The 22,777-nt window shown below is 49.0% G+C and overlaps 15 non-coding genes across 15 annotated transcripts; all 15 read right to left on the bottom strand.

Annotated features, from left to right (window-relative positions):
• Nucleotides 1–1,132: 1,132 nt before the first annotated feature.
• Nucleotides 1,133–1,205, bottom strand: TRNAM-CAU (transfer RNA methionine (anticodon CAU)). Its single transcript has one exon. It is a non-coding gene; the product is annotated as a tRNA-Met (tRNA).
• A 173-nt stretch (nucleotides 1,206–1,378) lies between these two features.
• On the bottom strand, nucleotides 1,379–1,451 carry TRNAM-CAU (transfer RNA methionine (anticodon CAU)). The gene has a single exon. It is a non-coding gene; the product is annotated as a tRNA-Met (tRNA).
• Nucleotides 1,452–1,624: 173 nt separating this feature from the next.
• On the bottom strand, nucleotides 1,625–1,697 carry TRNAM-CAU (transfer RNA methionine (anticodon CAU)). Its single transcript has one exon. It is a non-coding gene; the product is annotated as a tRNA-Met (tRNA).
• A 1,798-nt stretch (nucleotides 1,698–3,495) lies between these two features.
• Nucleotides 3,496–3,568, bottom strand: TRNAM-CAU (transfer RNA methionine (anticodon CAU)). Its single transcript has one exon. It is a non-coding gene; the product is annotated as a tRNA-Met (tRNA).
• A 173-nt stretch (nucleotides 3,569–3,741) lies between these two features.
• On the bottom strand, nucleotides 3,742–3,814 carry TRNAM-CAU (transfer RNA methionine (anticodon CAU)). Its single transcript has one exon. It is a non-coding gene; the product is annotated as a tRNA-Met (tRNA).
• A 10,280-nt stretch (nucleotides 3,815–14,094) lies between these two features.
• On the bottom strand, nucleotides 14,095–14,167 carry TRNAM-CAU (transfer RNA methionine (anticodon CAU)). The gene has a single exon. It is a non-coding gene; the product is annotated as a tRNA-Met (tRNA).
• Nucleotides 14,168–19,264: 5,097 nt separating this feature from the next.
• On the bottom strand, nucleotides 19,265–19,337 carry TRNAM-CAU (transfer RNA methionine (anticodon CAU)). Its single transcript has one exon. It is a non-coding gene; the product is annotated as a tRNA-Met (tRNA).
• A 173-nt stretch (nucleotides 19,338–19,510) lies between these two features.
• Nucleotides 19,511–19,583, bottom strand: TRNAM-CAU (transfer RNA methionine (anticodon CAU)). The gene has a single exon. It is a non-coding gene; the product is annotated as a tRNA-Met (tRNA).
• A 173-nt stretch (nucleotides 19,584–19,756) lies between these two features.
• TRNAM-CAU (transfer RNA methionine (anticodon CAU)) lies at nucleotides 19,757–19,829 on the bottom strand. Its single transcript has one exon. It is a non-coding gene; the product is annotated as a tRNA-Met (tRNA).
• A 173-nt stretch (nucleotides 19,830–20,002) lies between these two features.
• Nucleotides 20,003–20,075, bottom strand: TRNAM-CAU (transfer RNA methionine (anticodon CAU)). Its single transcript has one exon. It is a non-coding gene; the product is annotated as a tRNA-Met (tRNA).
• Nucleotides 20,076–20,248: 173 nt separating this feature from the next.
• TRNAM-CAU (transfer RNA methionine (anticodon CAU)) lies at nucleotides 20,249–20,321 on the bottom strand. Its single transcript has one exon. It is a non-coding gene; the product is annotated as a tRNA-Met (tRNA).
• A 173-nt stretch (nucleotides 20,322–20,494) lies between these two features.
• TRNAM-CAU (transfer RNA methionine (anticodon CAU)) lies at nucleotides 20,495–20,567 on the bottom strand. The gene has a single exon. It is a non-coding gene; the product is annotated as a tRNA-Met (tRNA).
• A 173-nt stretch (nucleotides 20,568–20,740) lies between these two features.
• On the bottom strand, nucleotides 20,741–20,813 carry TRNAM-CAU (transfer RNA methionine (anticodon CAU)). The gene has a single exon. It is a non-coding gene; the product is annotated as a tRNA-Met (tRNA).
• A 173-nt stretch (nucleotides 20,814–20,986) lies between these two features.
• Nucleotides 20,987–21,059, bottom strand: TRNAM-CAU (transfer RNA methionine (anticodon CAU)). Its single transcript has one exon. It is a non-coding gene; the product is annotated as a tRNA-Met (tRNA).
• A 173-nt stretch (nucleotides 21,060–21,232) lies between these two features.
• TRNAM-CAU (transfer RNA methionine (anticodon CAU)) lies at nucleotides 21,233–21,305 on the bottom strand. The gene has a single exon. It is a non-coding gene; the product is annotated as a tRNA-Met (tRNA).
• Between the last annotated feature and the right edge of the window lie 1,472 nt (nucleotides 21,306–22,777).

The following is a 22,777-nucleotide window of genomic DNA, read 5'->3' on the forward strand; positions in this document are numbered from 1 at the left end:
AGGCTTATGCTGCGCCTGTACACTACCATCTGTTGCGCCGGAGGGCCCCGCCTTCTGCTTCACCAGAGTCGTGAACGATGGCTGAGTATGGCGCTGTGGTTGTCCACCCACACGGGCTGCTTCCTCAGCATCCGTCTCGTCCATCAGCATCTCGGACGCGTCCTCGCTGGTTCCCGGGCCTGTAATGCTCGCGTAAGTGCGAGTACACTGGTCTTCTTCGTGCCCGAAGCGTCGGCAGATTCCGCAACGCGGGACTCGACATTCCTTGCGGATGTGGCCCGTACCGCGACACCGAAGGCACAGCGGGGGTCTGCCTGGTACCACGACAAGCGCCAACTCACCGCCAACGCTCAGCTGGTGTGGCAAGTCATCCAACTTCACGCCCGCTTTCAACTTGAGGGTGACAAGCCGGGTGGTTGATCCCTTCTCTGTCATACCTTGTACACGCCAGCGCTCCCGGGCTACTTCGGTAACTTTTCCATAGGGCGCAAAGGCGACACGCACGTCCTCATCAGGCACATTGTGTAGAAGCCAGTGGAGCTTCAGTCGAACGTCCTGGTTCGCCGGGTCAATCACCAGGCAGCGCCGGTTTTTTACACGCAGCTCCCCGATGCTCGAGATCTTCTTCACCGCGTCCGCGTCCTTGAAAGTGATAGCCCAGACATGGCTCATGCGATACGCCCCCAGGGCGATAACATCCGGAAGAAGCGAATGCGGTGCCAATGCGTCACGGAAATCTTCAATCCGGTACGGTCGCGCCGTGATATCAGCGTGCAAAAAAACTGTATTTAAAACATAACGACCTGTTGGCAGACCTGGCAGAACAACTTGGTAGGTGCCCTCCTGTTCCATCGTCCTGTTTCCGCGGCCAGAAAAGGCCGCTGAAGCCGCTCCAACGGAGCCCGTCATCATGCGTCCGTCACGCTCGGTGGCCGGAAGCAGAATCCCGCTACCGAGGCAGACGGGCTGAACGAAAAGACGTGTCGAATCTCCTTACTGCTATTTTAGACGGAGTCGAGAAAGTAAAATAGTGTGAAGCAGTTGCACCGCATAAGAGTGGAATATACTTTCAGTATAGTGCCTAAATATGAGTGCACCATTGCGTCAGGGAGCAAAAATAGAGCGCCGCCTTTGCCCCGAGTGAGGACCGAACTCACGACCTTCAGATTATGAGACTGACGCGCTGCCTACTGCGCTACCGAGGCAGACGGGCTGCACGACAAGACGTGTCGAATCTCCTTACTGCTATTTTAGACGGAGTCGAGAAAGTAAAATAGTGTGAAGCAGTTACACCGCATAAGAATGGAATATACTTTCAGTATAGTGCCTAAATATGAGTGCACCATTGCGTCAGGGAGCAAAAATAGAGCGCCGCCTTTGCCCCGAGTGAGGATCGAACTCACGACCTTCAGATTATGAGACTGACGCGCTGCCTACTGCGCTACCGAGGCAGACGAGCTGCACGACAAGACGTGTCGAATCTCCTTACTGCTATTTTAGACGGAGTTGAGAAAGTAAAATAGTGTGAAGCAGTTACACCGCATAAGAATGGAATATACTTTCAGTATAGTGCCTAAATATGAGTGCACCATTGCGTCAGGGAGCAAAAATAGAGCGCCGCCTTTGCCCCGAGTGAGGATCGAACTCACGACCTTCAGATTATGAGACTGACACGCTGCCTACTGCGCTACCGAGGCAGACGAGCTGCACGACAAGACGTGTCGAATCTCCTTACTGCTATTTTAGACGGAGTTGAGAAAGTAAAATAGTGTGAAGCAGTTACACCGCATAAGAATGGAATATACTTTCAGTATAGACCGTTTCATCGGGCGAGGAGGATAGGGCGCGCGGAGAGTCTTTCCTCCTCTCTGGCTTGGGCGATCCGGCGCGGCGCTGCTTGAAAGTATTGCTGTCGCGTGCTGCGGAACGATTTCGAGATGTTTTAGATCTTACTTTGTGAAATTTACGCCATGTTCGTTCATATAAGGTCGTCAGGGAAGCCTTTCGGTGCATCGGTAACTACTGTAGGCAGAAATATTTCTTGGGGGCGCAAAAATGTGACGTGCATAATCAGCCGCGGTGTACGCACATTATCAGTCGCGGTGTGTGTACGTGTTGTGAAATATTTTGCTTATATCGGTTTTAATTCAACAAAGAAAACCGGTGTCTCTGTATTAGCAGCATGAAATGGTAAATCTGCTCACTATCTGATCGCTTGGCGTAGGGAGTAAAACATAAAGCATAAGAGCGCATGCTCGTGCACGGACAACCTAAGGCAACCACGAAACATCCAAGCGGCAGGCGCTATCAAATATTTGTGATGCACCGGCATCGTTCTCGCGCATTTCAAGTCTAGTAGGCTTGAAATTACCATATGTCTACGCTAGCCTTCCTCATGAGGCTGATGGCGCTGCTCAACACAGCGATCACTGCGTTTGGTGAACCAGTACGATACATATGTAAGCTGTGCGCTTCGGCATTGCCTTTTTAGCCTGCATACAGCCATAATATATGACATGGATCACATAAAAAGAACGCAGTGCCTATTTTTGAGGACAAAATTTCCGCAATACGTGTGAGTGCGTCGTAGAGAACGGAATGAACACAACCGAAAAAAAATTCGGTTTTCATCCTCTTTCTCGAAAAAGCAAGAGACAACGGGTTAACACCGCAATAGGACCTCGCATAGTCACGCCGCACAACGTTTATAAATATATAACCGCTGATGCAGTATGCTTGGACCATGCGGTATGTAGAACAAAGATATATCTAATCCAGCACCTACCACTGCATGCTTAGGACGCTCGCGCAGTTCGTAAACAGTTCATTTGTTGGACAAGCTTAATTCATACTGTAAGGTATGCTGCTGTTACTTGCCAAAACTATTTTATTCAGGGGCGGCAACCTCATCCATCGAACCAAGTAGTCACGCAATGTAACCTGCAGCGAACAGTTTGAACGCTTGTCAAAGTATAACATCACAGCTCCTACCGTAGCAGAACGGTACCCACGCTGTTACGATCGTCGCGTATGTTTCATGGCTCCTAAACCGCAGCTTAGAAATAGAGGATAATACTGCAATAAGGTCACATTAGTGAATGGAACATTCAGAAATACATAACTGATCTCGGAAGCTGATTGTATACGCAAAAATATGCGCGCACACATCGGGCTGCGTGTCCCGTCCACCTCAACGCCAGCAGAAATTCCGGCCATGACGCCTTTAACCACTTCAGCACGTCTCACAGAACCGTTTACCACGTAGAAGGCGCACGTCATACCAAACAGACCGCACGACCGCGAAAACAAATGCCAGAACCTACCGCCGAGCGTATACCTGCCATGCAAAAGACCGCTTTCACCCAAGCCAGTATGGCGCTGCTCATAGGCGGCGCCACTGCGCTCACAATATGGCGGCGCCTACGAAAAAACGGTCTATAGTGCCTAAATATGAGTGCACCATTGCGTCAGGGAGCAAAAATAGAGCGCCGCCTTTGCCCCGAGTGAGGATCGAACTCACGACCTTCAGATTATGAGACTGACGCGCTGCCTACTGCGCTACCGAGGCAGACGAGCTGCACGACAAGACGTGTCGAATCTCCTTACTGCTATTTTAGACGGAGTTGAGAAAGTAAAATAGTGTGAAGCAGTTACACCGCATAAGAATGGAATATACTTTCAGTATAGTGCCTAAATGTGAGTGCACCATTGCGCCAGGGAGCAAAAATAGAGCGCCGCCTTTGCCCCGAGTGAGGATCGAACTCACGACCTTCAGATTATGAGACTGACGCGCTGCCTACTGCGCTACCGAGGCAGACGAGCTGCACGACAAGACGTGTCGAATCTCCTTACTGCTATTTTAGACGGAGTTGAGAAAGTAAAATAGTGTGAAGCAGTTACACCGCATAAGAATGGAATATACTTTCAGTATAGTGCCTAAATGTGAGTGCACCATTGCGCCAGGGAGCAAAAATAGAGCGCCGCCTTTCCCCCAAGTGAGGATCGAACTCACGACCTTCAGATTATGAGACTGACGCGCTGCCTACTGCGCTTTTTTTTTTATTATTGCCAGTCCTCGACATATCACAACACAAATTCCTAAATGATATAAACAAAGACCAAAGAAGCAAAAAGGGATGAATACACAAACGGAACAAAGAACAGTAATATTTACATTCGCTGCCGTCCGCCACTGTGGCACGACGTTGTCGGATTAAAATTCCTTTAGTGCTGTAAGGGGTTCAACCCTCGACAGCCACTCAGGAACAGGCTGTTGCAACTTGATCACTTCCACGTACCGTTGCATGGATTCACAAAAGTACAGACGCGCCGGTCGGGCATCCGGGTCACAATGGTAACCCGCCATTCTTGCGCGCCATAAACAGTGGAGGCCCGTAAGCATGATCAGGTCGTACGGGAAACCTTCGTCGTCATATACTGGCAGAAACCTGATTCCGTGGGGATCTATAGGTAGCTCCTTTTTTAGAGTCCTTTGTAACACGTCCCAGAAAAAGACCCCTTCCCAACAGTGGATGAAGACGTGATCTATGCTTTCTGTTTTTTTACATATAAGGCAGTGGGTTCCCCATGGCATGTAGAACCCACGTTGTTCAAGGAAGATTTTAACAGGTAGAGTACCGGTGTGTAATTTAAAAAAGAACGATTTAGTGGCTGGTTGAACTGGCATCTTCTTCACCCTTTTCAATACATCTAGGCCTGGGCCTCCACTGTACGGGGCTCTGTACATAGGTACCAGCAAAACACTGTCACATAAATCACGATATAACTTTTTCCATTTTACACTCCACAAATATGCACTTGAAAAACGAACACGCAAAAAAGAAACACTCTGAACTATTTCCCGAAAGAAACCACGGACTGGTCCTGGCATTATTTCCGTACCTACAACGAATTCGGGAAGTGATCTTGACAGCCTCATTTGGATCACCGTGCGCAGAAATGGGTCGTTTGTATCTCGAAAGAAGGAGAATCTATTCACCAGTTGACGCAAGAAAAGGTGCGCCAACCCCAGACCACCATCCTTCACACGTCGGAAGAGATTATCTCGGCTGCATCGCTCCCAGCTCGATGCCCACACGAATACAGCGAACACGCGGTGCAGTTTCTGCACATTAATGCGAGAGCACTGTAGGACCTGCATTACGTACCAGATCTTTGACACGAGAAACATGTTGCACGCTGTAGCTCTCGCGAACATTGACAAGTGACAGGCGTTCCATCGGTCGGCTTTTTCTTTTAGTTCTTTTGTACGCTCCTTCCAGTACTCGCTAATGTCCTTGTAGGCATCAAGGGGTGCTCCAAGGTACTTAACTGGCGTCGTGACCCAGTTTACGTTCGAAAAGTGGTCTGGTGTAGACGCCCATCTTCCATGCCAAAACCCCAAACATTTCTGCCAGTTAACGTAGCTGTTAGTGACGTTACCAAACTTTTTGACGATATTAACAGTATTCAATACACTTTGTTTGTCTTTACAGCACACAGCCACATCGTCAGCGTATGCCAGTAGCTTCACTTCTGCTGATTGAAGACTAAACCCCTTAATACATTCATTTTCGATGATGGCCAGACATAGCGTTTCTATGTAGACACAAAACAGGAGTGGACTGAGTGGACAACCCTGGCGAACGGAGCGCTTCACGTTAATGGGGGCCCCCAACATCTGATTAATTGTAAGTCTGGTATAGCAGCTCCGGTACGCCATGGTCACCCCTTCAGCGATTATGTGGCCAAAATTAACGTGTTCAAGGATGGTAAGCAATATGTCGTGAGAAACACAATCAAGCGCCTTCTCCAAGTCTAGCTGGAGGATGGCTACTGCATCGCACATGGCGTCACAACACTCCAGCACACATTTCATTTTATGGATGTTAGTGAAAATGGTTCTTCCACGAATACCACACGTCTGGTGTGGGCCGACTACTTCCTGAATAACTGACTGGACCCGTCGTGCCAACACCTTCATCAATATTTTGTAGTCGCAGTTAGTAAGCGCTATGGGTCTGTAGGAGGAAAGTTGCTTGAGCTTTTCGGTCTCTTCTGTTTTCGGTATTAGTACTGTATGGGACTGGCCAAAGGATGGTGGAAGTATTTTCAGTTCATATGCTTCATTGAAAACTGCTGTTAAGATAGGAGCTAGGTGGCTTTTGAACGATTTGTACCAAGCGGCACAAAGACCGTCTGGACCTGGCGACTTCCCAGGATTCAGGTATTCGATGGCTTTCATCACTTCATGTTCTGTTAATGGTCGTTCTAAGGTTTCTTTAACCTCACTCGACAGCTGTGGGATTCGTTGCAAAAATAATTTCTTGAAATCGTGCATGTTGACAGGCCTGAATGCAAAACGTTCTTTGTAATGCTCAAAGAAAGCACGCCCTATATCATTGTTATCCGTTAATACCACCCCTTCATATTCGATAGCCTCAATCTGCTTACGTCTCGAGTGCTTTTTTTCTAGCCCCAGTGCTCTTTTCGTTGGCGTTTCCCCGCATGATAGCCTTTCTGCTCTGGCTCGCACTAGCGCACCTCGGAAGCGATCTTCGTCGAATACCTCGAGCTTCTTCTTAACGGCGCGCATATCTTGTTGATAGGCGCCAGGTTGCATGCATTCAAGCTTCGCAAATTTTTCTAGCAATGTTGTTAAATCCTTTTCTCTGGCCTTTTGTTCATATCGCAGTACGCTACTTCTTTCGATTGCCTTCAATTTAATGCTTTGCTTCAGCAACTCCCATTCCTCACCAAATTTCGTAGAACTGTCTGCTCCAAAAGAATTCAGAGCAGCCACTACATTTTCGTTAAAAGTTTCAGCCTGTAACAGCTCTGCATTCAATTTCCACAGTTCCCAGACGAACTTGTTTCGTTCTTTCTTCCTGCCCACCGTGCATTTTACCAGGTAGTGGTCAGAATATGATATGGCCGTAACTGTGTAGCACTGGCATTTTTCAACTAAATCATATGAAAGATAGATACGGTCTAAGCGTGCGTGACTTGTGCCCTGAAAGTGAGTGTAGCTTACGTGTCCGTGACCGCGAAAACATTCTGCGATATCTTCTAATTCGAATTCGTGTGTAATATGCGCCAGGATATCACTACTTTTGTCACAAACCACGCGACGCGTAGACCTATCCTCAGCTTTCAATACGCAGTTGAAGTCGCCTACACAGGCTATCATTTTTTGCACATGTAAATGATGCTTTAAACTCAAAAAGAAATTTGCCCTCTCTTGCACAGTATTAGGCGCATAAATGCAAAACACGCGCCATTGGACATTACAATAGCTGAAGTCGCAAAAGACAAGTCGACCAGAAGTACAGGAGAAGTAACCATCTATAACAAGACCAGGGAGCTTCCTCACGAACAGCACACACCCTGCCGAAGTCCCTAAGGCGTGGCTCACTACCGTATAGTAGTTATACGTGAACCTTTGCACCATGCTCCCGGTCTCCTCCTCGCCGTCTACCTTGGTTTCTTGCACGGCTAAAACGTCGAGGTCGTGGTCCACTAGTAGTCTGTAAACCTGACTCTGTTTCCTTTTGGCGGCCAGACCTCGAACGTTTAGCGTGCCGAGGCTAAGCGACGGGTTGGTAGCCATTTTTGGTGAAAACCGGAGGGGAGAAGGCCCGGAGCATGGTGCTCACCTTAACGTCTAGCTGACCGCTAGACGCCTCCGTGGCCATCCGGTGGCCGTCGCCCGGGTTCCTCTTTGGTCGGCTTCGGGGTAAGCCTACGGTCAGTCTTCAGGTTCGGCTTAGGCTTGAGGGTGGAGCGCCTTCCAGGTAGCGTCTTAGCGGGTGGTGCCTCGGAGTCACCGCCGGCCTTTCCGTCGACTTTCTCCTCGTGCTGCAGGGATCTCTTGACCGGTGCCGAGACGGATTCGACGCGGGCGCTAGCAGGGGTCGCGTTGTCGTCCGCCTCTGCCTGCGTTGCATCCGTAACTGGCTGGTGGCTCTCATTTTCTTGCGGGGCCGTCTTCACGCTCTCGACTGTAGCTGCTGGTTCTTTGGGGGGAGGGATATTCCTTCCTCCTTCGGCTTGCTTGGTCGTCGCGCCGGTTTCTGCCGCCACTTTGCCGTTTCCAGCTCCCGTGGCCGCTTCCTCCGCCTCGGTCACGTCCATTACATGGTCTAACGTCGACGGCTCGCTCTCCGCCGAACCCGCGGCCACTGCGTATGAACGCACACAGTCCGCGTCGTTGTGTCCAAAAAGCCTGCACCGCGAGCAACGGGGAACCTTGCATTCACGACGAACGTGGCCAGAGCCCCGGCAGCGCAGGCACTGCATGGGACGTCCTGGGGCTACCACCAGCGCAAGCTCGCCGGCGACGCGGATCTGGTGGGACAGGTCGTCGACTTTCATTCCTGCCTTCAGCTGCAGCAGCACTGCTCGGGTCGTCGAGCCCTTGTCGGAAACGCCATCCACTCGCCAGCGCTCCCGGGTCACTTCCGTCACTTTGCCGAAGGAGGCCAGCGCGGTCTTGACGTCTTCGTCGTCCACCCCATGCAGAAGCCAGTGGATACGAAGCTTCACCTGTTGTTCCTTGGGGTCGATGACCAGGCAGCGACGCCCCTTCACCTGCAGCTCCTTCAGGGCCGCCAGCTTTTCGGCAGCCTCGGCTGTCTTCATCGTCACCGCCCATACATGGTTGATTTGGTATGCTCCAAGGGCGACGACGCCAAAGAGCATACCAACAGCTTGAAGCGCGTCTCGAAAATCTTCTACACGAAACGGGCGAACACGAGCGTCGCCGTGCAAAAAAACTGTGTTTAAAACAATACGTCCTGTAGGTAGCCGAGGCAAAATTATCTGGTAATCCTTATCTTCTTCCGTCGAAAGCCTGTTGCCGCGGCTAACAGCCGCATATGCCGCTCCATTGGAGCCCATGATCCCGCGATCCGTTCAGCTCGGGAGCCGGAAGCAGAATGCGCTGCCTACTGCGCTACCGAGGATTTTTTTTTTATTACCTTTCTCAGGATTGAAACAGAGCGATACAATCACAAATTCACACTACATAAAGTAATTAAAAACGATTGCCCGCTTTGGGCAAGCGTGGGTATTTAAAACCGCTTCAGGTTGACAAGAGCATATAATACAGGCATCCATGCTGCTGGATCAATCTGTGCTTTATATATCTCACGAATAAACGCGATACTTTCTTTGAAGTACTCTCTGGCTGGCTGGGCGTTCATATCTGCATGATACACTGCCATTCTTGTTTTCCAGATACTGTGAAGACATAAAGCCATAAACATGTCATACGGCACCCCTTCATCATTATCGGTTGGGAGGAAGCGGATGCCATATGGGGTAATCGGTAACTCTTTCTTTAAAGTACGTTGCAGTATGTCCCATAAGAAGGTGGCACCTACGCAATCAAGAAAAATATGGTCGATAGTTTCTAGTTGCTTGCACAATAAGCAGTTTATCGTCCAAGGCACGAAGATACCCTTCTGCTCTAACCACGGTTTAACGGGCAGAGTTCCGTTGTGCAAGTAAAAGTAGAACGTTTTCACCGTGGACCGTACTGGCATCAGCTTCACCCTTTTCAGTACGTCTTTGCCTGCTCCTGTTGACAACATGGTGCGATACAGTGGTTCTGGCATACATACATCAACAACATCTTTGTACAGTTTCTTTCGTGTGACATTGCTTAGATACTGTAATGAGAACCGTACTGCGAGGAACTCGTAAGACCAGACGACTTCTCGCAGGAAGCCTCGTACTTTCGGCCCATCAACCCGATCAGACGACACAATAAACGCTGGCATAACGTCACACAATTGCATTTGAAACACAGTACGTAGGAAAGCATTGCTTTGCTCTCGCATAAAGAGAAATCTGGACACTACCTGTTTTAGAAACAAATGCGCCAAGCCCAGTCCGCCACTTTTCACTGACCGGAATAAATTTGTACGGCTTGTACGTTCCCAAGTTGATCCCCATATATACACTGCTAGCACCCTGTGGAGTCTTTGAATGCTTGCTCTCGTCGCACACAGTACTTGCAGAACGTACCAAATCTTGGCTACAAGAAAAAGGTTACATACTGTTGACCTTGCAAATATAGATAAGTCTCTCCCTCCAAATTTTGTCGATTTTTCTTTTATTTGTTCCGCTTCATTTCTCCAATAATCACTAGTGTCTTTGTAGTGATTTAAAGGCACCTCGAGGTATTTCGTTGGCGAAACCGTCCACTGCATGGTTTCAAAGACGTCCGGGGTGTCGTCCCAATCCCCATGCCAAAAGCCCAAAGATTTGCTCCAGTTGATAACGCTTCCGGTCGCTTTACAAAAACTCTTCGCCACCCTGATGGCATTCCTGACACTTTCTTGGTCAGAACAGAAAACTGCAATATCGTCAGCGTACGTAAGTAGCTTAACCTCGCTTGTGCTCAACCTAAAACCTTTTATTGCACTCGATGACATGATTTTCAAACAGAAAGGTTCCAGGTACAGCGCGAACAGTAAAGGAGACAAAGGGCATCCCTGCCTAACAGAGGACTTTATCTGGAAACTGGCAGTTAATGATTTATTAATTTTAATCCTGCTAGAAATGTCTGCGTAACAGATTTCTATACCTTCTGATAGGACCTTCCCGACATTGATGTGTTCTAGAATGTTGAAAAGGACTTTATGCACGACTCTGTCGAATGCCTTCTCTAAATCCAGTTGTACCATGGCGACCTTACCACAGTACGCATCACAGCACTCCAGGACGGTTCTAGCCACGTGTATGTTTGTTACAATGGACCTTCCTTTTATGCCGCAAGTCTGATGCGGCCCCACAAGCCTGGTTATAACACTTTGCAGTCTCCTACCCAAAACTTTAGCGAAGATCTTGTAGTGCGTGTTCGTTAGAGTTATCGGTCGATACGCTCGTACAGAGAGCAAGGCAGCTGGATCCTCTGTTTTTGGAAAAAGTACAACATGGCTCTGCCTGAAAGAAGGAGGCAACTTCTTTGTTCTGTATGCCTCCTTTATTACGTTATGCAGGACAACTGCTATCTCAGTTTTAAAAGCCTTGTAGAATTCTGAGCCAAAACCATCAGGGCCTGGCGATTTCCCTGCACTCAATTCATCAATTGCCCCCTCAATTTCTGCAACGCTGATTGGTGCTTCGAGATTCGTTTTAACTTCTGCTTCAAGTTTTGGCATGTGTGTCAAGAAATCGCTTTGAAAACCTTCCACAATCTGTGGTTCGTGGCCAACTAAATCCCGATAATAATCAACAAATGCGCGACGTATCAGTTCCTCGTCTTGCACAACTTCATCTCTGTACATTATCGCTTTTATTTCGTTGCGCGACGCATAGCTTTTTTCATCTGATAGAGCGCGTTTGGTCGGGGTTTCACTCATATACATTTTTTCCGCACGCGCTCGTACAACTGCGCCCCTGTACTTTTCTGTATTAATAATTTCTAGTTTGCTTTTAATTTCTTTTATTTCTCTGGCAAAGTTACCCGGGGCTCTAGCTTCAGCATTCAAATAAAAATCAAGCTGGCTTTGGAGCTCAGTTTCTTCTTTGTTTTGCTTCCTCCGCAATGCCCCGGCTCTTTCGATGGCTGAGATTTTTGCGTTTTCCTTAAAATGTTCCCATGCCTCCGCATAACACTCCGGTTCATTTGCCAGTAGCTCTCCAATTTTTTTCTTTTGTTTCCTTCATATATACCTCATCATTGAGGAGTTTAACATTGCATTTCCACAGCTGCCAGTTAAATTTCGCCGGTTTCCTCGGACCTAGTGCGCACACGACCAAACTATGGTCGCTAAAGAAAACGTTTTTAATGTCATACTTATTGCAGACGGGTGCCAAATCTGCCGAAACATAAATACGATCTAATCTAGCGTCGCTGTCCCCCTGGTAGTGGGTAAACCGAGGCAATGTGCCATTTGACAGGAAGCACCCTACATCTTCTAACAGGTGACCTTCAGTCAGTGCATTTAGTACCGACACACTCGCATCTCGTATCGGTGCATCTCTTGTCCTGTCTTCTACTCTGGATACGCAATTAAAGTCCCCCATCATTATAATTGCCCTGTCACAATTCAGATAATGTTCAACACTTTAAAAAAACAATCTGCGCTCACTTGGTGTTTGGGGCATGTAAACAAACTATTCGGAACTTCTGGGCTTGCAACGTTATGTCACATACAATAAGTCGTCCAGTGTCACACGCGTACACACTATCAACAGATATACCTGTGGAGTGCTTCAAGAACAGCGCACAACCACCGGCTGTACCTACTGCATGCGCAACGCATACATTGTAGTACGCCCTAAAAGGTTCAACCATGCGGTTTGTTCCTTCCTGACTTTCGATCTTCGTTTCCTGTATGGCAATTACGTCCAATTCATTTTCCATAAAAAGTCGGCTCAGCTGGTATTGTTTTCTCCGTGTCGACAGGCCCCGCACGTTAAGAGTGCCTACATAAAGAGGCGTTTGGAGAGTAACAGCCATTTTCTTTATATACACAAACCGCATAGTATCCCTTGCTTATCACAAGACGGCAAAACACTCACATTTTTTATAGAAAATCCCAGTCGTTCCAGCCATTTTGACTAGAATTTAGACTTCGCTGTGACGACGTCAACGCACTGTCTTTCCAGTCCCTTCCGCTGATAGCGTCCGGTTGGAAAAAAAGAAGGCTCGACACCTTGTCACGTCGCCGGCGGGGCCGGCGGTTTCCGCTCGGGCCGTGGCTCGAGCGGTATTTTCGGTGCGGGTTTAAACGTAGTCCTTCGATGGGGTGTCGTTTTCACAGGCGGTTCATCCGTTGCATTCTGGTCGGTCTTGTGCCCTTCTTTGCCGTCCTCATGGAGTCGTTTTGGTGCAGGGCTGCTGGTACTTGCCATAATGACGTCTGTAGTCTCAGGGCTTTGCTCGACACTCGCGCCAGGTGCAATGTGTTGGCTCGTTGGAGCGCCCATCGCCTGTGTCTCTACAGCCTCTGTTGAAGCGATGGCTGTGTCTTCCGCAATAATGACTGCAGCCTTTTGCTTCACATGTGACACGTTTGCTGCACCAATAGTTCGCGAGCTGTCTGCCTCGGGGGTAGTTTCGGCCGCGTCTGCCTCGTCCATTAGATGTTCCGTCGACAGTTCATCACTTGCTTTGACTCCGGCCACGTTTGCGTAGGTTCGCACGCAGACGCTTTCATCGTGGCCATATCGCCGACATTTGGCACAACGGGGTACCCGGCAGTCGCGCCTGATATGGCCTGTGGCATGGCACCTCAAGCATAGCGGTGGGCGTCCCGGCGCAACGAGTAGAGCCATGATTCCTGCAACGCGCAACTGATGGGGTAAATCTTCTAGAGTTACACCAGGCTTGAGCTTCAGACCAACCGTGCGCGTAGACGAGCCTTTGTCAGCTATTCCGTGCACTCGCCAGCGCTCCTTGTAGATATCGCTTCTTTCCCCTACGGTGCTAGAGCAGAGCGCACTTCTTCGTCCGGAGCATTATGCAGCACCCAGTAAAGCTTGATGCGGACTTCTTGATTTTCGGGGTCAACCACAAGGCACCGTTTCTCCTTGACCAGAACTTACCCAATTTCTACCATCTTCTTCGTAGCTTCTGCACTTTTAAAAGTGACGGCCCAAACATGGTTCATCTCGAACGCCCCCAAAGCTATCACTTCAGGAAGCACTCCGAGATGAACCAACGTGTCCCGAAAGTCTTCTAAACTGTAAGGCCTGGCTTTCAAATCCCCGTGAAGAAAAACAGTATTCGCTACAGACGCACCTGTTGGCAGCGACGGCAGAATAACTTGATAGTCCAGGGCTTCATCAGCAAAAAACCTGTTTCCGCGGTCCGACTGGGCCGCTGATACCGCTCCGGCGGAGCACATTCCACACGCGTCCGTTTGCTATCACGGCCGGAAGTAGAACCCCCCTGCGCTACCGAGGCAGACGGGCTGCACGACAAGACGTGTCGAATCTCCTTACTGCTATTTTAGACGGAGTCGAGAAAGTAAAATAGAGTTAAGCAGTTACACCGCATAAGAATGGAATATACTTTCAGTATAGTGCCTAAATATGAGTGCACCATTGCGTCAGGGAGCGAAAATAGAGCGCCGCCTTTGCCCCGAGTGAGGGTCGAACTCACCACCTTCAGAGTATGACACTGACGCGCTGCCTACTGCGCTACCGAGGCCCTTTTTTTTTTTTTTTTCTTTATTGCCAATCCTCGACATGTCACCACAACACACATTCCTTAAATGATATACACAGAAACGAAAGAAAAAGACAAAAAGGAAATAATGAATACAAAAACGGAACAAGAAACAGTAATATACACATTCGTTGCCGTCCGCTACTGTGGCATGACATTGTCGTATTAAAATTCCTTGAGCGCTGTCAGGGGTTCAACCCTCGGCAGCCACTCAGGAACAGGCTGTTGCAACTTCTGCACTTCTACATATTTTTGCATACATTCTCGAAAGTATAAACGCGCCGGTCGGGCATCCGGGTCACAATGGTAGCCCGCCATTCTTGCGCGCCATAAACAGTGGAGGCCTGTTAGCATGATAAGGTCGTACGGGAATCCTTCGTCATCATTAACTGCCAGAAACCTGATTCCGTGTGGATCTATCGGTAACTCCTTTTTCAAAGTCCTTTGCAACACGTCCCAGAAGAAAACCCCCTCCCAACAGTGGATGAAGACATGATCTATGCTTTCCGGTTTTTTACAAATGAGGCAGTGGGTTCCCCACGGCATGTAGAACCCACGTTGTTCCAGGAAAATTTTAACAGATAAGGTACCGGTATGTAATTTAAAGAAGAAAGATTTCGTGGCTGGTTGAACTGGCATCATCTTCACCCTTTTCAAGACGTCTAGGCCTGGGCCTCCACTGTACACGGCTCTGTACATGGGTACAAGCAATACACTATCACACAAATCACGGTATAACTTTTTCCGTTTTGCATTCCACAAATATTCACTTGAAAAACGAACACGCAAAAAAGAAACACTATCAACTATTTCCCGAAAGAACCCACGGACAGATCCTGGCATTATTTCGGTACCTACTACAAACTCGGGAAGTGATCTTGAAAGCCTCATTTGGATCACCGTGCGCAGAAATGGGTCGTTTGTATCTCGAAAGAAGAAGAATCTATTCACCAGTTGACGCAAGAAAAGGTGCGCCAACCCCAGACCACCATCCTTCACGCGTCGGAAGAGATTATCTCGGCTGCATCGCTCCCAGCTCGATGCCCACACGAATACAGCGAACACGCGGTGCAGTTTCTGCACATTAATCCGAGAGCACTGTAGGACCTGCATCACGTACCAGATCTTTGTCACGAGAAACGTGTTGCACGCTGTAGCTCGCGCGAACATGGACAAGTGAACGGCGTTCCATCGGTCGGCTTTTTCTTTTACTTCTTTTGTTCGCTCCTTCCAGTATTCGCTACTGTCCTTGTAGGCATCAAGGGGTGCGCCAAGGTACTTAACTGGCGTCGTGACCCAGGTTACGTTGGAAAAGTGGTCTGGTGTGGACGCCCATTCCCCGTGCCAAAACCCCAAACATTTCTGCCAGTTCACGAAGCTATTAGTGGCATTACCAAACTGTCTGACGATACTCACTGCGTTCAATACACTTTGCGTATCTTTACAACATACAGCCACATCGTCAGCATATGCCAATAACTTCACCTCTGCTGCTTGGAGGCAAAATCCCTTAATGTATTCATTTTCAATGATGGCCTGACATAGCGTTTCTATGTAAACACAAAACAGGAGTGGGCTGAGTGGACAACCCTGGCGAACGGAGCGCTTCACGTTAATGGGGGCCCCCAGCATTTGATTAATTATAAGTCTCGTATAGCAACTCCGGTACGCCATGGTCACCCCCTCAGTGATTATGTGGCCAAAATTAACATGTTGAAGGATGGTGAGCAATATCTCGTGAGAAACACAGTCAAATGCTTTCTCCAAGTCTAGCTGGAGGATCGCAACTGCCTCACACATGGCATCACAACACTCCAGCACACACTTCAACTTATGAATGTTAGTAAAGATGGTTCTTCCGCGAATTCCACACGTCTGGTGTGGGCCGACTACATCCTTAATGACTGACTGCATACGCCGTGCCAACACCTTCATCAATATTTTGTAGTCGCAATTAGTAAGCGCAATGGGTCTGTATGATGAAAGTTGCTTGAGCTTTTCGGTGTCTTCTGTTTTCGGTATTAGTACGGTATGGGACTGGCCAAAGGATGGTGGAAGTATTTTCAGTTCGTATGCTTCGTTGTAAACGGCGGTTAAGATATGAGCTAGGTGGCCTTTAAAAGATTTGTACCAGGCGGCACAAAGACCGTCTGGACCTGGCGACTTGCCAGGATTCAGGTCTTCGATGGCCTTCATCACTTCATGTTCTGTTAATGGTCGTTCTAAGGTTTCTTTAACTTCAGACGACAGCTGTGGCATTCGTTGCAAAAATAAATTATTGAAATCGTGCATGTTGACAGGCCTGAATGCAAAAAGTTTTTTGTAATGCTCAAGGAACGCATGCCCTATGTTATTGTTATCGGTTAATACCACCCCTTCATATTCAATGGCCTCAATCTGCTTACGTCTGGAATGTTTTTTTTCTAGTCCCATCGCTCTTTTCGTTGGCGTTTCCCCGCATGTTAGTCTTTCTGCTCTAGCACGCACGAGTGCGCCTCGATAGCGTTCTTCGTCGAACACTTCGAGCTTTTTCTTAACAGCGCGCATATCGTCTTGATAAGCGCCCGGTTGCTTGCATTCCAGCGTCGCCAATTTTGCCAGCAATGTTTTTAAATCCTTTTCACTGGCCTTTTCTTCATAACGCAGTACGCTACTTCTTTCAATTGCTTTCATTTTGATGGTTTGCTTCAACAACTCCCATTCCTCGCCAAACTTTATAGAACTATCCGTTGCAAAAGAATTCAGAGCAGCCACTACCTTTTCATTAAAAGTTTCATCTCGTAGCAGCTCAGAATTCATTTTCCACAGTTCCCAAACGAATTTGTTTCGTTCTTTCTTGCTGCCTACCCTGCATTTTACCAGGCAGTGATCCGAGAATGATATGGCCGTAACTGCATAGCACTGGCATTTTTCTACCAAATCGTATGATAGATAGATCCGGTCTAATCGTGCGTGACTTGTGCCCTGAAAGTGAGTGTACATCACGTCTCGGTCAGCCCGAAAACACTCAGCGACATCTTCTAATTCGAACTCATGTATAATTTGTGCGAGGATATCGCTGCTTTTGTCATAAACTACGCGTCGCGTAGACCTATCCTCAGCATTCAATACGCAGTTGAAATCCCCTACACAGGCTATTGTTTTTTGCACAGAGAAGTGATGCTTTAGGTTCAAAAAGAAAGTTGCCCTCTCTTGCACTGTATTAGGTGCATAAATGCACAACACGCGCCATTTGACATCGCAATAACTGAAATCACAAACGACAAGTCGACCGGAAGTGCACGAGAAGTAACCGTCAATAACCAGTCCTGGAAGCTTCCTCACGAACAACACACATCCCGCCGAAGTCCCTAAGGCGTGGCTCACTACCGTATAGTAGTTGTACGTGAACCTTTGCACCATGCTCCCGGTCTCCTCCTCGCCGTCTACCTTGGTTTCTTGCACGGCTAAAACGTCGAGGTCGTGGTCCACTAGTAGTCTGTAAACCTGACTCTGTTTCTTTTTGGCGGCCAGACCTCGAACGTTTAGCGTGCCGAGGCTAAGCGACGGGTTGGTAGCCATTACTGATTTAAACGGGAGGGGAGAAGGCCCGGAGCATGGTGCTCACCTTAACGTCTAGCTGACCGCTAGACGCCTCCGTGGCCATCCGGTGGCCGTCGTCCGAGTTCGTCTTTGGTCGCCTTCGGGGTGAGCCTGCGGTCAGCCTCCAAGTTCGGCTTAGGCTTGATGGTGGAGCGCCTTCCGGGTAGCGTCTTAGCGGGTGGCGGCTCGGAGTCACCGCCGGCCTTTCCGTCGACTTTCTCCTCGTGCTGCAGGGATCTCTTGACCGGTGCCGAGACGGATTCGACGCGGGCGCTAGCATGGGTCGCGTTGTCGTCCGCCTCTGCCTGCGTTGCATCCGTAGCTCGCTGGTGGCTCTCATTTTCTTGCGGGGCCGTCTGCACGCTCTCGACTGTAGCTGCTGGTTCCTTAGGGGGAGGGATATTATTCCTTCCTGCTTCGGCCTGCTTGGTCGTCGCGCTCGTTTCTGCCGCCACGTTGCTGTTTCCAGCACCCTTGGCCGCTTCCTCCGCCTCGGTCACGTCCATCATATGTTCTGATGCCGACGGCTCGCTCTGCGCCGAGCCCGCGGCTACTGCGTAAGAGCGTACACAGTCCGCGTCGTTGTGTCCAAAAAGCCTGCACCGGGAACAACGGGGAACCTTGCATTCTCGTCGAACGTGGCCAGAGCCCCGGCAGCGTAGGCACTGCATGGGGCGACCTGGGGCTACCACCAGCGCAAGCTCGCCGGCGACGCGGATCTGGTGGGGCAGGTCGTCAACTTTCATTCCGGCTTTCAGCTGCAGCAGCACTGCTCGGGTCGTCGAGCCCTTGTCGGAAACGCCATCCACTCGCCAGCGCTCCCGGGTCACTTCCGTCACTTTGCCGAAGGAGGCCAGCGCGGTCTTGACGTCTTCGTCGTCCACCCCATGCAGAAGCCAGTGGATACGAAGCTTCACCTGTTGTTCCTTGGGGTCGATGACCAGGCAGCGACGCCCCTTCACCTGTAGCTCCTTCAGGGCAGCCAGCTTTTCGGCAGCCTCGGCTGTCTTCATCGTCACCGCCCATACATGGTTGATTTGGTATGCTCCAAGGGCGACGACGCCAGAGAGCATACCAACAGCTTGAAGCGCGTCCCGGAAATCTTCCACACGGAACGGGCGAACACGAGCGTCGCCGTGCAAAAAAACTGTATTTAAAACAATGCGTCCTGTAGGTAGCCGAGGCAAAATAATCTGGAAATCCTTATCTTCCTCCGTCGAAAGCCTGTTGCCGCGGCTAACAGCCGCATATGCCGCTCCATTGGAGCCCATGATCCTACGATCCGTTTAGCTCGGGAGCCGGAAGCAGAATGCGCTACCGAGGCCGACGAGCTGCACGACAAGACGTGTCGAATCTCCTTACTGCTATTTTAGACGGAGTCGAGAAAGTAAAATAGTGTGAAGCAGTTACACCGCATAAGAATGGAATATACTTTCAGTATATTGCCTAAATATGAGTGCACCATTGCATCAGGGAGCAAAAATAGAGCGCCGCCTTTGCCCCGAGTGAGGGTCGAACTCACCACCTTCAGATTATGACACTGACGCGCTGCCTACTGCGCTACCGAGGCAGACGGGCTGCACGACAAGACGTGTCGAATCTCCTTACTGCTATTTTAGACGGAGTTGAGAAAGTAAAATAGTGTGAAGCAGTTACACCGCATAAGAATGGAATATACTTTCAGTATAGTGCCTAAATATGAGTGCACCATTGCGTCAGGGAGCAAAAATAAAGCGCCGCCTTTGCCCCGAGTGAGGGTCGAACTCACCACCTTCAGATTATGACACTGACGCGCTGCCTACTGCGCTACCGAGGCAGAGGGGCTGCACGACAAGACGTGTCGAATCTCCTTACGGCTATTTTAGACGGAGTCGAGAAAGTAAAATAGTGTGAAGCAGTTACACCGCATAAGAATGGAATATACTTTCAGTATAGTGCCTAAATATGAGTGCACCATTGCGTCAGGGAGCAAAAATAGAGCGCCGCCTTTGCCCCGAGTGAGGATCGAACTCACGACCTTCAGATTATGAGACTGACGCGCTGCCTACTGCGCTACCGAGGCAGACGGGCTGCACGACAAGACGTGTCGAATCTCCTTACTGCTATTTTAGACGGAGTCGAGAAAGTAAAATAGTGTGAAGCAGTTACACCGCATAAGAATGGAATATACTTTCAGTATAGCGCCTAAATATGAGTGCACCATTGCGTCAGGGAGCAAAAATAGCGCGCCGCCTTTGCCCCGAGTGAGGATCGAACTCACGACCTTCAGATTATGAGACTGACGCGCTGCCTACTGCGCTACCGAGGCAGACGGGCTGCACGACAAGACGTGTCGAATCTCCTTACTGCTATTTTAGACGGAGTCGAGAAAGTAAAATAGTGTGAAGCAGTTACACCGCATAAGAATGGAATATACTTTCAGTATAGCGCCTAAATATGAGTGCACCATTGCGTCAGGGAGCAAAAATAGAGCGCCGCCTTTGCCCCGAGTGAGGATCGAACTCACGACCTTCAGATTATGAGACTGACGCGCTGCCTACTGCGCTACCGAGGCAGACGGGCTGCACGACAAGACGTGTCGAATCTCCTTACTGCTATTTTAGACGGAGTCGAGAAAGTAAAATTGTGTGAAGCAGTTACACCGCATAAGAATGGAATATACTTTCAGTATAGCGCCTAAATATGAGTGCACCATTGCGTCAGGGAGCAAAAATAGAGCGCCGCCTTTGCCCCGAGTGAGGATCGAACTCACGACCTTCAGATTATGAGACAGACGCGCTGCCTACTGCACTACCGAGGCAGACGGGCTGTACGACAAGACGTGTCGAATCTCCTTACTGCTATTTTAGACGGAGTCGAGAAAGTAAAATAGTGTGAAGCAGTTACACCGCATAAGAATGGAATATACTTTCAGTATAGCGCCTAAATATGAGTGCACCATTGCGTCAGGGAGCAAAAATAGAGCGCCGCCTTTGCCCCGAGTGAGGATCGAACTCACGACCTTCAGATTATGAGACTGACGCGCTGCCTACTGCGCTACCGAGGCAGACGGGCTGCACGACAAGACGTGTCGAATCTCCTTACTGCTATTTTAGACGGAGTCGAGAAAGTAAAATAGTGTGAAGCAGTTACACCGCATAAGAATGGAATATACTTTCAGTATAGCGCCTAAATATGAGTGCACCATTGCGTCAGGGAGCAAAAACAGAGTGCCGCCTTTGCCCCGAGTCAGGATCGAACTCACGACCTTCAGATTATGAGACTGACGCGCTGCCTACTGCGCTACCGAGGCAGACGGGCTGCACGACAAGACGTGTCGAATCTCCTTACTGCTATTTTAGACGGAGTCGAGAAAGTAAAATAGTGTGAAGCAGTTACACCGCATAAGAATGGAATATACTTTCAGTATAGCGCCTAAATATGAGTGCACCATTGCGTCAGGGAGCAAAAATAGAGCGCTGCCTTTGCCCCGAGTGAGGATCGAACTCACGACCTTCAGATTATGAGATTGACGCGCTGCCTACTGCGCTACCGAGGCAGACGGGCTGCACGACAAGACGTGTCGAATCTCCTTACTGCTATTTTAGACGGAGTCTAGAAAGTAAAATAGTGTGAAGCAGTTACACTTTTTTTTTTTCTTTATTGCCGTCTTGGACGTGTAATACAAAGTAACATATGGTAAAACACTTCAGCCACACTTGGGCTGAGGCGAGTGGTGCTAAAAACTTTTCATTTGTGACAAGTCATCAAACAGTGATATCCACTCTGGTGGATCAGTCTGAGCCCTGAAACATTCGCGAAGATAAACTACACTTTCGATGAAGTTTTCACGTGTGGATCTTGTATTTATGTCTGCATGTCGCACCTGCATTCGCGTTTTCCACAAACTGTGGAGGCCAAGGAGCAGGATTAAGTCGTAGGGCACGTCTTCACTTTCAACTGATAAGTACCGGATGCCGTAAGGACTTAAAGGGAGTTCCTTTTTAATCGTCCTCTGAAGGACATCCCAATAAAAAATTGGATCCCAACATTCTAGGAAAACATGTTCCACTGTCTCGGGCTTCCTGCATAACAAGCAGTTTGTTGTCCATGGCACGAAAAAACCTTTATCATGCAGCCAGGTTTTAACAGGCAGCGTACCGGAATGCAGTTTAAAAAAAAAGGTTTTGACAACTGGTCTAACGGGCATGTTTTTAATTCTTTTAAAGATATCTTGCCCTGGGCCTCCAAAGTGTGGTGTCCGATAAATGGGTACCGGCAACATCACGTCAACCAGCGCTTTGTACAGCTTTTTCTTATTGACATTGCATAGGTACTCAGGGCTGAAACGTACTTCCACCATCTTGCACGACAGAACAACCTCGCAAGTATCCTGTCACAGCACCACACATGTTATCACAGGAGACCAGCCTTCCAGGGAGCAGTCTCTGTAGGCGCACTTGCATAACAGTTCTTAGAAAGGGATTACTTTGATCACGTAAGAACATAAATCGCGAGACGACTTGTCGCAAAAAAAGATGCGCCAGGCCAAGCCCTCCTCTTTTAACTGAAACAAACAGGTTAGTTCGGCTGGTTCTTTCCCAGGTGGACGACCAAATAAAAACAGCAAGAACACGATGCATGTTTTGAATAGCTGTTCGTGTCGCACACAGCACATTCATGACATACCATAGCCTCGAAACCAAAAAGATATTACAGATAGAGGCTCGGGAAAACATTGATAGCTGTCGTCCTTGCCACGCCACCGCTTTCTCTTTCATTCTCGAAGTTTCTTCTTTCCAGTACGAGCTGGGATCCCGATACCAATCCAGAGGTACTCCTAGATACCGCGTTGGCAAGGTGGACCATCGAAGCCGAGAAAAACAACCCGGTGTTACGTCCCATTCGCCATGCCAAAAACCGAAACTTTTTCCCCAATTGATCTGACTTCCAGTCTGAGCGCAGAATTTTTCAATCACAATTGTCGCTTCACAGATGCTCTGTCTATCAGCGCAAAACACCGCTATATCG

Source organism: Dermacentor andersoni, chromosome 3, assembly GCF_023375885.2.
Source record: "Dermacentor andersoni chromosome 3, qqDerAnde1_hic_scaffold, whole genome shotgun sequence".
Classification (NCBI taxonomy): Eukaryota; Metazoa; Arthropoda; class Arachnida; order Ixodida; family Ixodidae; genus Dermacentor; species Dermacentor andersoni.